The 13,329-nt window shown below is 33.1% G+C and overlaps 1 protein-coding gene across 2 annotated transcripts in view; it reads right to left on the reverse strand.

Moving 5' to 3' along the window:
- The window catches only part of TJP2 (tight junction protein 2), a 143,198-nt gene that overhangs the window by 109,516 nt on the left and 20,353 nt on the right, over positions 1-13,329 (reverse strand). The window contains exon 2 of one of the 2 annotated variants that reach the window (XM_074280730.1): positions 6,179-6,302. The exons of the other annotated variant lie outside the window; for it this stretch is intronic. The gene's annotated coding sequence lies outside the window, so the exon portion shown is untranslated. The remainder of the gene's footprint in view (positions 1-6,178; positions 6,303-13,329) is intronic. 2 annotated transcript variants of the gene reach the window in all.

Below are 13,329 nucleotides of genomic sequence, written 5' to 3' on the forward strand. Positions count from 1 at the left end.
ACTGCCAACTGGAATGTTAATCAAGATTCAAAACAAACTGATCCAGGTACAAAAGCATTACTGTATGAAATCAAATCAAGAGCACAGTAATTAAAAATTTTTGGTGGTAGTGGTGGTGTGTGTGTGTGTGTGTGTGTGTGTGTGTGTTGTATTTTAGTATTATCTGGACATGTTGTTCAGGCACACAGTTGCATAAGAAAAGCTTAGGAAGGAAGGGGTGAGTCCCAAACTAAGAAAAACTGTAAGTTGGCTGACTTGCCTCAAACTCCCCTCCCAATCCAAGGGCACACTCTATGCAAAGCTCATCTCTGCCTAGGGTGGAATTTATGTCTAGATGACTGAATCAGTTGCCTCTGTAAATTCCTGAAACTGATCTTAGCCTGGTTTCCTGCTAATCCAATAATTTCTCCCTAACACCCTCCCACCCCACCCTAGGGTATGTATCCTCCCTTATAGCAGCCTAAATGATGAAAATGAGGCACAGACTAGGTCCAAAACCAAATTCATCATCTGAATCACCAGGTAACAAAGCTTTAGAGTCATTTGATTTTTCTATTTCCTTTTCTCCCCATGCCCTGCCCCCATAATCATTTTCTAAAAATACTACAGTTTTACCTCTTTAATTCATCTATGCCTTTTTTTTTTTTTTAATTGATACTATATTTTGTTTTCCCATTACCTTCATTTCTGGATATGTCCCTTCCCGACCAATGAAACATCATCTCTTGTTAAACAAACAAATATTTTCTTGAAAAAGAAAAGAAGAGGCAGCTAGGTGGCACAGTGGATAGAGCACCAGCCTTGAAGTTAGGAGGACTTGAATTCAAATCTGACCTCAGACACTTAACACTTCCTAGCTGAGTGATGCTGGGCAAATCACTTAACCCCAATTGCCTCAGCAAAAAAAAAAAAAACACTCCACTATCTGACATATCAATTGAGAATGACAATATATACATACAATGCCCCAATACCCATAGTCCTATATCTTTTTAAAATTGCTTTTCTCCTTTTTTCTTCTGTCCTTTTTTCCTGACCACAATCAAAGCAAGACTGGATCTCAAATATCAATATCTAGTTCAACTTCTTCATTTTATACCTTAGGAAATAAAGACAAAGTGGTTGAATCACTTGCATAGAATCAAATATATATTAAGTGAAAGAGTCAGGATTCAACTTCAGGTCTCCTAACTCCAAGCACAGCATTTTCTTTTATGCCACTAAAGCTTAAAACCCTCATCACTTCTTACAGGTACTATTCCCCTCTTTTCTACGAATATTTTATTTTTTCCCAATTACATAAAAACAAATAGTCATTTTTAAAAATTTTTGAGTTCTAAATTCTTTTCTCTCCCTTCCCTCCTCCCTGAGATAGCAATTTGATATAGGTTATACATGTGCAATCATGCAAAACATATTTCCATATTAGTCATGTTGTAAAAGAAAAAGCAGACCAAATGTTTTTAAAAGCTCATTATCAAAAAACAGAGTGAAAAATAGTATGCTTTGATCAGCATTTAGATAATATCAGTTCTTTCTCTGGAGGTAGAGAGCATTTTTCCTCACCATTTGAAATTGTCTTAGAACACTGTATTGCTTAAAATAGCTAAGTAATTCATAATTGATCATCGTCAATATTGCTGTTACTGTGCACAATGTTCTCCTGGTTCTACTCATTTCACTTTATTGCAATAGATGCCTAACCAAGTCTCTCTGATTCCCAATTTTTGTCCCTCCAATATTATTTATTTTTACATATAAGTGATGGGCAATGGTTTATACCTGTTAGGACATTACCTGCTCAAAAACATAGCATACTCCAGTGTTTAAAGAAGGAAATCTAAATCCTAGAGACTCCCTGAGCAGACTTAAATACTACTTTTTTAGCATTATGGCAAGAAGAACAAAATAAAAATTCCACTTTTTAGGTTAATGGTCAAATTTGGTTATCCTAGTCATAAGTAGTACTTAAAGCTTGTTCCTGATGAACAGAATATGATGCTGATGTTCTGAATTTCTTTCTTTCTTACTTTTTTTTCTTTAGTGAACCAAGGGAGAATTTTTAAATAAGTATTTTGGAGGATTTTTGATACATACTAACTCTGTAATCATAGGCAATTCAATGCTCTACTCAAACACCAAATTGAAAGGCTGCTGACCTTCTTCATTAATACAGGAAATTTCCTCACTGGAAACTCCCAATATTCAAATAAATTTGTGATCTCATCAATTCAGGGGCTCCCACAATTGTAATCCATTCATGATTACCCATCCTATGCAATTCCTATCTATATTTTCCCAATAGTTCACTACTACAACTCCACATAAGTGCTGGAGGGTTTCCTTGTTTTTCCCTTAACATTGTACTGATAACAGTGGAGTTCTCTGCATGCTTCTTTCCTTCTAGTCTCTTGCTCATATCACATAATCAGTTCATCTTTTCTTATCATAAAACTCCAGGGCTTATGTTCTATTGACAAAGCTTTCAAGAACCTATGGTCTCCCTTCCTGCCATAAATAAGCATTACAAAAATTTAGATAATATTCCTTTTCTTAAGAGGAAGATATTGTAGAATAATGGATAAAGCTCTAGAAATGGAGTTAAGGCTGACCTGAATTCAAATCCTTTCACTTTATTCTTTCAGCTCAAGTTTCCTCATTCATAAAATGGGGCTATTAATAGCACACACCTCACAAGGTGATTATGTGTATCAAATAAGAATACATAAAAAGCCTTTAGAAAATGTTAAAGTGCAACATAAATATCTGCCATTATTCATTATTATTGATAAATGAAGAAAATTAGCATCTTCCTAGGGCACTGATAAAGTAGAATGCCCAGAGAAAAACAACTATTGTGGTAGAGGGTCTTGAGTCTACAAATATGATGAAGAATTATAATAATTTGGCATGTTTAGACTGAACTTAGGTTACTGACTCAGTAGCTATTTTCAAGTACTTAAAGAGCTGCCATATGGAAGAAAGATTATACTTTTTTCTGTTTGGTCCCAAAGGACAGAACCAGGAGCAATAAATGGAAGTTGCGATTTCAGGAATAACTTCCTAATAATCAGAAGTTGGCCAGAAGTAGAATGGGCTTTCTTAAGACATGTAGAGTTCCCCTCCTTAGAACTTATGAAGCAAAAGGCTAATTGTAATATTCTCTGGGAGCAGGTTTCTTGGGGAGCTTCTGGAGGCAACCTTAGTTTCAGTTCAGTTAAATAATCCCAAATGCAGCCAGGAGTCCAAATCCCTTACTGTCTCTTTCCAAATGTTATCTCCTTCACTTGGGGCTCGGCTAGTTTTCTGGAGGCCTTCTGGATCTTGGTTTTAGAGTTCTCCACAGGACAGCCTGCCACCACTTCTCTGTCTTACTTCAATTGTCAACTGTCTCTTCAATTCCACTCAGTACCTTGTTTCAAGTTCTGGCCCATAACATCTCCTTGTAGAATCAGATCAACCATACTGAACCATGCCAAATTAGATAATTATTGTCTCTATCCATTTCAGTGACTTAGCACCTTGTAAGAATCCCAACAGCTAATTCTTTTATTCTGTGAAACCCAATAAAGCTAAATTCAAAAACTCCTAAAACACCTAATGATAAACGAGAACCTTACAATGCCAAACCAATCTTCCCAAGGTAAACAGATATATATTTCATTAAGATCATGAGGTTTTTATTTGCTACATAATTCCTGGATTTCTAGTTTCTCTTAGCACTTACAACGCTATCCTATTCATTATTACAGAGAAATAATACAACATAAAAAATATGCTCTACATGAAAGTATTACAGAATAATAACGGTTTTATTTTCCATTTACTCCTCTCTGCTTCTGCAAGTGGGATACCTGTTAGCAAACTCAATAAATCCTCAGTTCCTAAAATTTACGGTTTTAGGTTCTGATTTTGGTTTTGGTTTGTTCCAGTACTGACAATTTTACCCACATGGATAACAATTAAGGCAAGGCTGCCAAACAACTCATGGGCTAAAATAATGCCTAATGAATGTATTTTTATTAAAGATCAGGAAGGCAAACAACACTTAGACTAGTTAGTGGAGAAGGTTGTGGCACAACCTACTGGTGTGTGTGTGTGTGTTTTATCATCAACAAAGCACAATTCTGTAATTAATTTCAAAGTCTTTTATATAACTCACTGATGTACTTTCCAATTTTGCATAGTTACTAAGGTAATTTATTTTTCAGAGTAGAAAACTTAAATAATGTCATTTCTAGCTTTAAAATCCTATAAATCAGTGAAGGATATCTTACTCAAACAGAAAAGTCAACATTAGAGACTAGAACCTTGATGTCTTAATTAAACCTTTCCCTTTAAGGTCAACTTCATTCTTCTATGTATCTATCTGATATGTTACTAACTTTCTACCTGTTGCCTCCTTCATGTAAACTCAATGAGAGCAGGGACTGTTTTTGTATTTTCCATGCTTAAAACAATACCTGGCATATTAGTAAACATGTAAATAATGCTTAGTGATTAGCTGATTAATTTCTAAACTGTTACTTTTCCCAGTAATCATACTTTCCTTTCCATGGTGACTTCTAATTTGACTTTAGTCACCTACCAAAAATGGTAGTAAAAACTTTATATGGATAGGTACTTTGGTTCTTCTACATTGTTTGGGGTTAAAGGATCATCTGACTAAACATGACTAAAATGATTCAGAGGGAACACATGGAACACTCCCTCTCAATGACTAGAGTAGCCCAACTGAATGGGATGTTCCTAGCAGATATACCTTCTCCATTCAGCCATATTCAGTTGTCTTTAAGTGATAACTTCCCCCCTTTAGACTTCATTAACATTCCACCCCTGTATCTTTCAGGTGCATGTCATATAATAATTTGTATTAGCAATATCTGTGTTATGTCCTTAGTATACTGTAAGCTTCAAACTACCAAATGTTTTATCTCAATTCATGTAGAGTAGATTCTTAAGAAATATTAAATTGATGTGCTGGCCACAGTTTAGTTATGAAGCAGTTTCCAGGTATATCTGGAATCTATTTAGATTCGTAGAAAGGAACTAAGAACTGAAAGAGACCTGGTTTATTTAAAAAAAAAAAAAAAGAAAAGAAAGAAAGAAAGAAAAAAAAAAAGCATAGAGGAGAAAAAAGAGAAAATCTACTCTCATTCTAGCTAGCCATGTAACTTAGCATGTTTCTGAGGCCAAAGAATCAAATGAAAATAATCTAAAAATCAGTTGAATATCTTGAATTAATACTTTGTAAACTTCATTTCATTCCTATATGACATGAGCCAACAATACAGATAATGTTGATTGCTAGTAATGAAGGTAGCTGGATAGCAAAATGACTTTCAATCCCAAGCATCAAAATATCTTTCTCTACAGTCCCATCAGCTAACGATATACTGTATGTTGTAATAAAAGTATTCGGCTGAATTTCATCCAAAAAGCATTTAGTAATAATTTACTACATTCACATACATACACAGTGCTAGGTGTTCAGAAAATCACTCTAATGGCTTACTTTCTACTATGGGATATCACAGGTACCTAGCTAAACACATTCAAAGTACATACAAAGCAGGTACAAGATAATGTTGTTAGAAACATAGAAGAGCACTAAAAATCGGGAAGAATTTAGAAAGTGACACCGAAGACTTAACAAATAACTGATTGTCTAACTATGAAAAACCATTCTGTCAGTTCAGACCTTCTCTGAAGACAGAAACTTTCTTTCTTTTAATGAACAAGATCTTATCAATTAAAATTTCACTGCACTTTGCTCAACTATTTTCTCTCCAAAATTAAAAGGGTATTAGAAACTTACCATAACGTAGCAAAATTTACAATTTGTTTTTCTTAATGATGGATAGCAAATTAATTAAGCTTACATACAAATGAATTAAGATACATTTGAAGAAATGAAGCTGAGTAATTATAATGATCAATTGTGGCTCTAATAAGAGATGAGAAATCATCATCCATCATAAAGGGATATGAGGCTAAAAGTGTGCAATGTTTGTAAACACTGTCTACTGTGACTGTCAATTGGTTTTGCTTAATCATTTCTCTCTCATTTGTCTTATTTGGCTAAGGTTAGGGAAGAAAGGAGTATGTGGAAAGGATTTGTGCTTTCATAACAGAAGATTTCAATAACACTTTTAAAAAGACACAAGTTAACAAGTACCTGGCTAAGCAATCTGTCAGTTGGCACAAGTCTATGATGTCTTGTAGAGTATATGTGCCTGGAGGTACAATTGGGTTGCCAGTCCCACTCACAAGGAGATGACAGCAAAGTTGTATTCCTCTCCCTGAAAAAAAAAAAACACCAAATTTGCCCAATTACATGATGAAAGAAAAGCTATTTATGTAGAAATCTTGGAAGTTTATGAGGAAAAGGAATTTAAGTAAAATGATAAATTCCCACTATAGTATTTATTAGCTGTGTTGTCCTGGGAAAGTTACTTAACTCCTCTGTCCATTAGTTTCTTCTTCTATAAAGTGAAAGACCTGATAGTCTCCAAGATTCTTTCCAGCTCTGAATTTTTGATATGACTGACTATGAGATGGGATAATAGGCTGCATTTTAAGAAGCAAATGTATTTCATCTTAGAAAAAGGAAAAAAAATTGAACATGTAGCTACAATCAACAGGGAATTCCTAATTCATATTGTCAATATGAAGTTAACAGCAGACAAGTTAGCAACCAGAACAAGAAATGAAAAGCAAAGAAAACCATTATTTAAAGTGATTTATTCTCTTAGGGTTAATTTGTGTTTAAATTTACTAGTTTACCTCTAATATAATTTATCAGAACATAGTCGATGTGGTTTTCTCCCTCCCCAAAACATTAACAGATGCAACATAAGGTACCCAAATCCTATTTTTTTTTTTAAATAGTTAATTCTGTATGTATTTCAAAAACCACACATGGCAAGCTTATTTCTGAATGGAGACTGGATCATTTTAACCTTTTGCTATGCCAAATAAAAACTATGTATGGGATAAAAAAATGTGTTGTTTCTAGTTAGTATTAAGTTACTGGGCAAAGAAATTCTGTGATATTTATGTCAATATTCTCTGAACAATGGAATGTTTAAAATGATAGTGTTTTTATTTTTACAGGCTTGGTACATGTTTTCCTGTGTCAGGAAGCATCAGGAAATTTAGGCACAGACTAAAACAAAACCATCTGGACAACCACAAGGAGGTCAACAGGATTAACAATTTAACACAAATAATTTTTATTATTCCTTTCAAAGAGAAATGTCTAACAAATCTATATGAATTTGATTAAATTTTTTATCTTGATAGTAAATGTATTTACTCAAACATTTCATCCCTCTTGGATCTAGTTTTAGTCCTGGATAAAGTTTCAGTTTTCAACATTTCTTTTATTATTGCTTTACTTACTTAAGAAGATAGAAATGCGTCAATAATTTAAAAAATAAAACATTTTTGCCTGAAGGCCTCTACTCCAGATAATTCTTTAGAAAATAAGTCATTTCATTCAACTACAAAAGTAGGGATTAACTTGTGAGGAACAAGAGAGCTGGCCATTTTAAAAAAGTAATCTGTAGCTGAGAAAATATGACATAGAGGTATCAAGGGTTGAAAAATTAACAAAAGCTTGTAGAGAGATTAGTTTTTTCAATTTTCTCACTGGTGCCATTAACACTATTCTACCTGCATATGGGATCTTCATAAATTGTTAAAAAAGAAATTAAGAAATATTTTTTGAAACCTATTTTGAAACCTACTATGGGACATAAAAAAGATATAAGAGCTCACCAAAACAACTCAGCATTTATGACACTATATACAATGCTGATTTTGTATATTCAGCCCATGATCATGTAGTATACAAAGGAATACCATAAACTGTTAAAGATAAATGTATAAATCTTAAAACACTATCTATGTGTGAGTTATTAGTGATAATGTTATTAAAACCAAGTAAGAAGCAGAATTCTAGTACTAGAATTATGTACATACAATGGAACAGATCTTAAAGGTCATTCCTATACCACCAGAATTTTAGAGATTGTATTCTCTCAAGAATTCTCCATGCTGCAAGTTTGCTCTACAGAAATTTTCTAGTTCATCTTTAATAAGATTATTCTAGAGCACCGTAGCGGAGCCAACAACCCAACTCTCAAAATTCTTGCACTGATGTTTTCTTGCTCTAATTCCCAATAGAAGCTCCAACTAAGTATCACTGACCCAGCTGCCTCTGTAAGATAAAAGTGGATAATATGATGGGCTACAACATCAATAGTCACATTTATTCTCCAAGATATCCAGAGAGCTGTCCACATGAAAAAAATTAATTACTGTGTGGTAAATATACAGAATAGACACATAAAAACATATGTACATATGTATGTATGTATATATAGACACATATATATTCATTTTTAAAAGAAGCAATAAAATAGAACTTTTTAAACCATTCTAGAGTTCCCTCAGATTTCTATACAATTTCCATTTTCCCCCCAATTAAAAAGTACCCTTCTCTACGAAGAAAAATCCTGGACTTTTCATCAACCATCACTGAATAGCTCATTTAATGTTTTAAAAATATAAATATTTTAAATAAAAGATATGTTTATATAGTGATCAACACTGGAAAGGAATAAATGGAGATATTTAGAGAAAAGTTAAGAAGATGTTTTATAATTAAGTCAATAATCATTTTTTAAACATCTTTATACTACTACCATGGTATTAAGCATTGGAAATATGAAGAAAAGAGCAGAAAAACACCTCAAAATACTATATCCTTAGATATAGTGAATTATTAGAACTTTTAGTAAAAATATATTAAAATATATTTAAATTACATTAACAGGATAAGAAAGGCAACATAGCATAATAAATACAGGTAGGAAGATTTGGGTTCAAGACCTGATATACAGAAAGATGACAGACACATACATACATACATACTAGCTGAATGACCACAGGTAAATCACTTCATTTCTAAAGGTTTAATTCACAATTTCTTAACTTCTCTGAGATTCAGTTTCTTTATATGTAATAAGAAGTTAGATAAAAAGATCTCTCATGTCCCTTCTATCTAAATATTTGATCCAATGATTTCCTAGACACCTCTGAAAAAAAAATCTCTTAAATTACAAGTATGTTGCATATCTTCTCTAGAGAAAGGAATTCCCAGCTGAAGAATTTTTTTTTAATTAGGAAAAATCTTGTCACAGAGAAAAAAGTATAGTTTTAACAGAAAAAATTATTTACTTGTATCTCAATATGTATCCTTGTTCCTGCCTTCATTTCCCCTCCTCTCCTGAGAAATTCCCAAGATTAGATTTCCCCTATAAAAGAAATATTCATGATGAAAATCTTTGCTAAATCCTGTTCATAACTAAGTCTGTTTTGAAGTACTCTCTCTTTCTTTCTCTCTCTCTCTCCCTCCCTCCTTCCTTTTGGGAATGTCTTCCCTAACTCTGATTACTTTGGTAAAACTTCTATGAAGTTTTAACCTTCCAGTCAATGGCATACTCAGGTCTCATGGCATATTACTTTAAGGGAATCTTTCAAACTCCTTTCTTTTGTAACCCTATTGCTCTCCCAAATTTATTTTATATTTACCACTCCTGATGCCTATTTTACCTCTTTCCTTTGTCTGTAACCTCTTCTCATAAATAAATGTACCTTTTTGGGGAAAAAAAAAAAAAAAAAAATATATATATATATATATATATATATATATATATATATATATATATATATATATATACATAGTTGCATACAATTAAACTTTTCTTCTTGAGAAATGAAGGCTGATGGCTTTGTGAAATTCCCTCATTTAAATCCAATTCATGTATAAGTCAAGTCAATCATCCATCATATCACTGATCTTCTTTGATAATAGTAATTAAACTAAAAATATACATAATATGCTAATTGGGGTAATAATTCCCCAATTAGTCTGTATTCTCAAGTCTGTCTCAATTTTTCTAATTATATCCCTCATACTTGGCACATAGTTCAATACATGCTTTTTTCATGCACAAAAGTTTTTGCTATAATTGTTGCTATAATTTGAACTTTTGATTTTAAAGCCTGAAAATTAAGAAGTATCTAGGTCATAACTATTTTTTAATTAAATTGCTCCAAGATGCAAGTATATCAATTCAGCTGACAGAATTAGCTATTAAGGAATTTCTTTAGAGCACCATACCCTAAGTTTCATCACTTAATTGTAATTCCAAAAAGCTACATCTAACAACTCAATTACACGTTATTAACTGCATTATAGACATCACTAATTTCTATATATTTCAATCTACTGCCAAGAAATATTCACTAGATATCTATATTCAGCCATCATTGTAATAGCTATCTATTTATTCTTTGCCTATTGTGCTTACCCTGGGCGCTGCCACAGATTCACATGTCTGCGGCTCTCAGGAAGGAGTTCTCTCTTGTTAAGTGGGGTGATGCCAACCGCAGCTTCCAATATTGTGATATATTTCTTATATCTCATGTCTTCTCTCTGTCTGTTGCTCTCTCAGTACATCAGCACAAGGATACATAAATTAAAAGTAGTGTTCGCTGACAGCAATTTTAATATTTTCTGTACTATGAACTGCTGGATTTTTTGGAGTGTACTACATATTATAAGCTATAGTTATAAAAATAACTGTGCAAGGGGAAAATGGCCCAAAACCCCCAACAACAACAACAAAAGAAGCCCTGCTGGATTCTCCTGAAATGTCAAGTGTTATATAATTCTGTGGATCTTTGAATAAAGCACTAATGAAAATGATTTTCAGGACCATCATAGTCTGTCTTAAGCCTAGTTATCTAATGCACACACTCCAATTTGTTAATCCTCAGATAAATCTTTGAGGCTGATAATCTTTCAAGTACTAATGGCACAGGAGGTGATTTATTTCTAAATAAGGGTTAGTAATAATTGATCCAGAGAGTTTCCATGCTTCTAGAAGGACATTTTTTCCCATTTAAAAACTCTTCTTCTTTCAAAGGCTATATTTTGCTAAAAAGTGGCAGACAATATTTCAGATTGTTGGAATATAAATTTTTCTTGCAGATTAAACACCTTACTTTAGCAAAAGATGTGACAAAGAAGTAAGAGAAAATTTGACAATTCTTTCACTACCTTTTTGGAGTCCAATACATGCCCTGTTAACCAAATGCTACCAAGACCCATCACACATCTCAGTTTAATTTCTTTTATAGAAACTACATTACCTGGTTGTCTGAATACCAATAAGACTATAAATTAAACTATGTATACATAGGAAAATGAACTGAAGAAAGGAACATTTAGTCATTAACCATTAGGTATCCAAATCAAAAGTTATCCAGTCTTCCTCCCCAATACTTCTCTAATTAAACAAGTTTAAAAAAATTAAAAACAAAATTAAACATACAACAAAAAAAATCCTTATTGAAGAAATCTATTCTTTCCTCTGTAACAGGTCTTTATTTTGTACCTGAATTACTTATTAACAGTTTTGATAATCTTTCTGAGCATTCTTTTGCATATAAGGGTTGGGGTTACTGATCAATTAGTCAGTCACACCATACTTAAGCAAGGGTTAAGATTCTATGTCTGCTACATTAATACATTTTAATCGATCAAACATTCTAGTCTAAATCTTAAAGGAAACTCATTTTGAAAGCCACTGTATTAACTGGATTATCTAGAGTGACAATATTTTGTATAGATTGAGAAAATTTAGTCATGCATTATGGATCATTCTGTAAAATAGCCAGTTTGGGACCTAAGAGAGTTAAGCAATCAGCAGTTCAGGGTAAGAGAACTTCTAGTCAAGGCCTTGAGGAATAATGACTAAGGGTGAGGGAAAAAAAGAATCTTGGCCTTTTTCTTCCCACTTTATCTGAAGAAAACCTTGAAGTTTAAGCTTTGAAGGGTCCAGAGAATTTTGGACTTCCTATTAGAATTCTGAAATAGGATTCTACTGAGACAGCAGTAGTTGATGGCAACATTTACATCAGAAATCAAGGACAGTTTGGATGAAGAAAGATAAATTAAAGACTATCAGGAGCTCAGAAGAACAGCTACACTACATCTAAGGGGAAACACCTTGAGGACACAAGCAAAAGTGATTAATAAGGACTCTGTATAGAGTTGTTTCAATAACATTTAACTAGTTAACAATTTGCTTTTACCAAGGGATATTTACTGAGAAGATATAGAAAGAATGTCATAAAGCATTTCTTCCTGCTGGTGATATGCTTTTCTCCCTCTACCTATCTGTTTCCATAGGGCACAGCATCTTCTTATTTGTTTTAAACTTAAAGCAATTGCTACATTACCTTTGTCATCACCAACTCCACTTCCAAATGCAACATAGTGATCAAATAAATCACTCTTCTTGAAGCAAGATACTTTATCTCAGCTACCAGGTTCCTTAAACCACATGGACTTGGCTATCAGTAAACTCTAGTAAAGACTCTAGTTTCTAAATCTATGCTGACTAGTCCTTTCAAACTTTCAAAGATCACAAAACTTTCCAAAACTCCTTTATTTCTAGAACAGATACAACAGGGATAGAAAACAGCTAAGCCATATGTTCATGGGTTACTATTAGTCCTTATAGGGAAAAGATTTCTCTCTCTATCCAGAGGCTTATAGCATATAAACCTGAATTGCCCCCAGGAAAGAGGCAATATAATGTGGCAGTCATTATTGTCTTATGTATATACTTAGTTCCAAGCTAAAAACTCTTCTTGATAACATAGAAAGTAATAAGAACCAGTTATAGTGCATGTGAAGACCCAGGCCCTTCTATTAGTCATCATTATCAAGGTCCAGCTTCACCAAATGTCCAGAGGAGTGGTACAATCAGGCAGAACATACTGTACATGCTTTGAAGAATGGAGGCTCATTGGCCAGATCTCTGTTGGGTATATGCCTATAATATAGGATATTAAACTAAAAGTTCTCCAATTTTTAAATTATACAATTTTATGAATTAATTCTCAATTAAATTCAATAAACATTTATGAAGTATACTGTGTGATAAGTATCCGAAGATGAAATCATGTAGGAATGAAAAGACATATGTCTTGTCTATCATAGGTACTTCATAAATGTCTGTTTTGAACTGAACAAGCAACACGCAAATTTGATTTTGTTCAAGACCTATGATTCCATCAATGTAAGGAAACTCCAATGCAGAGTGTCTATAACTTGCAGTCTCAGAGGTCCCTATTGCACTGAGACAATAAATGACTTTTCCATGGCCACATATTAGTATTTGTCAAAGACAGGACTACAGTTTCCTTGACTTCCTGTAAGTGCTTTCTAAAATCCCATCTTTTATA

Source organism: Sminthopsis crassicaudata, chromosome 1, assembly GCF_048593235.1.
Source record: "Sminthopsis crassicaudata isolate SCR6 chromosome 1, ASM4859323v1, whole genome shotgun sequence".
NCBI classification, from domain to species: Eukaryota; Metazoa; Chordata; class Mammalia; order Dasyuromorphia; family Dasyuridae; genus Sminthopsis; species Sminthopsis crassicaudata.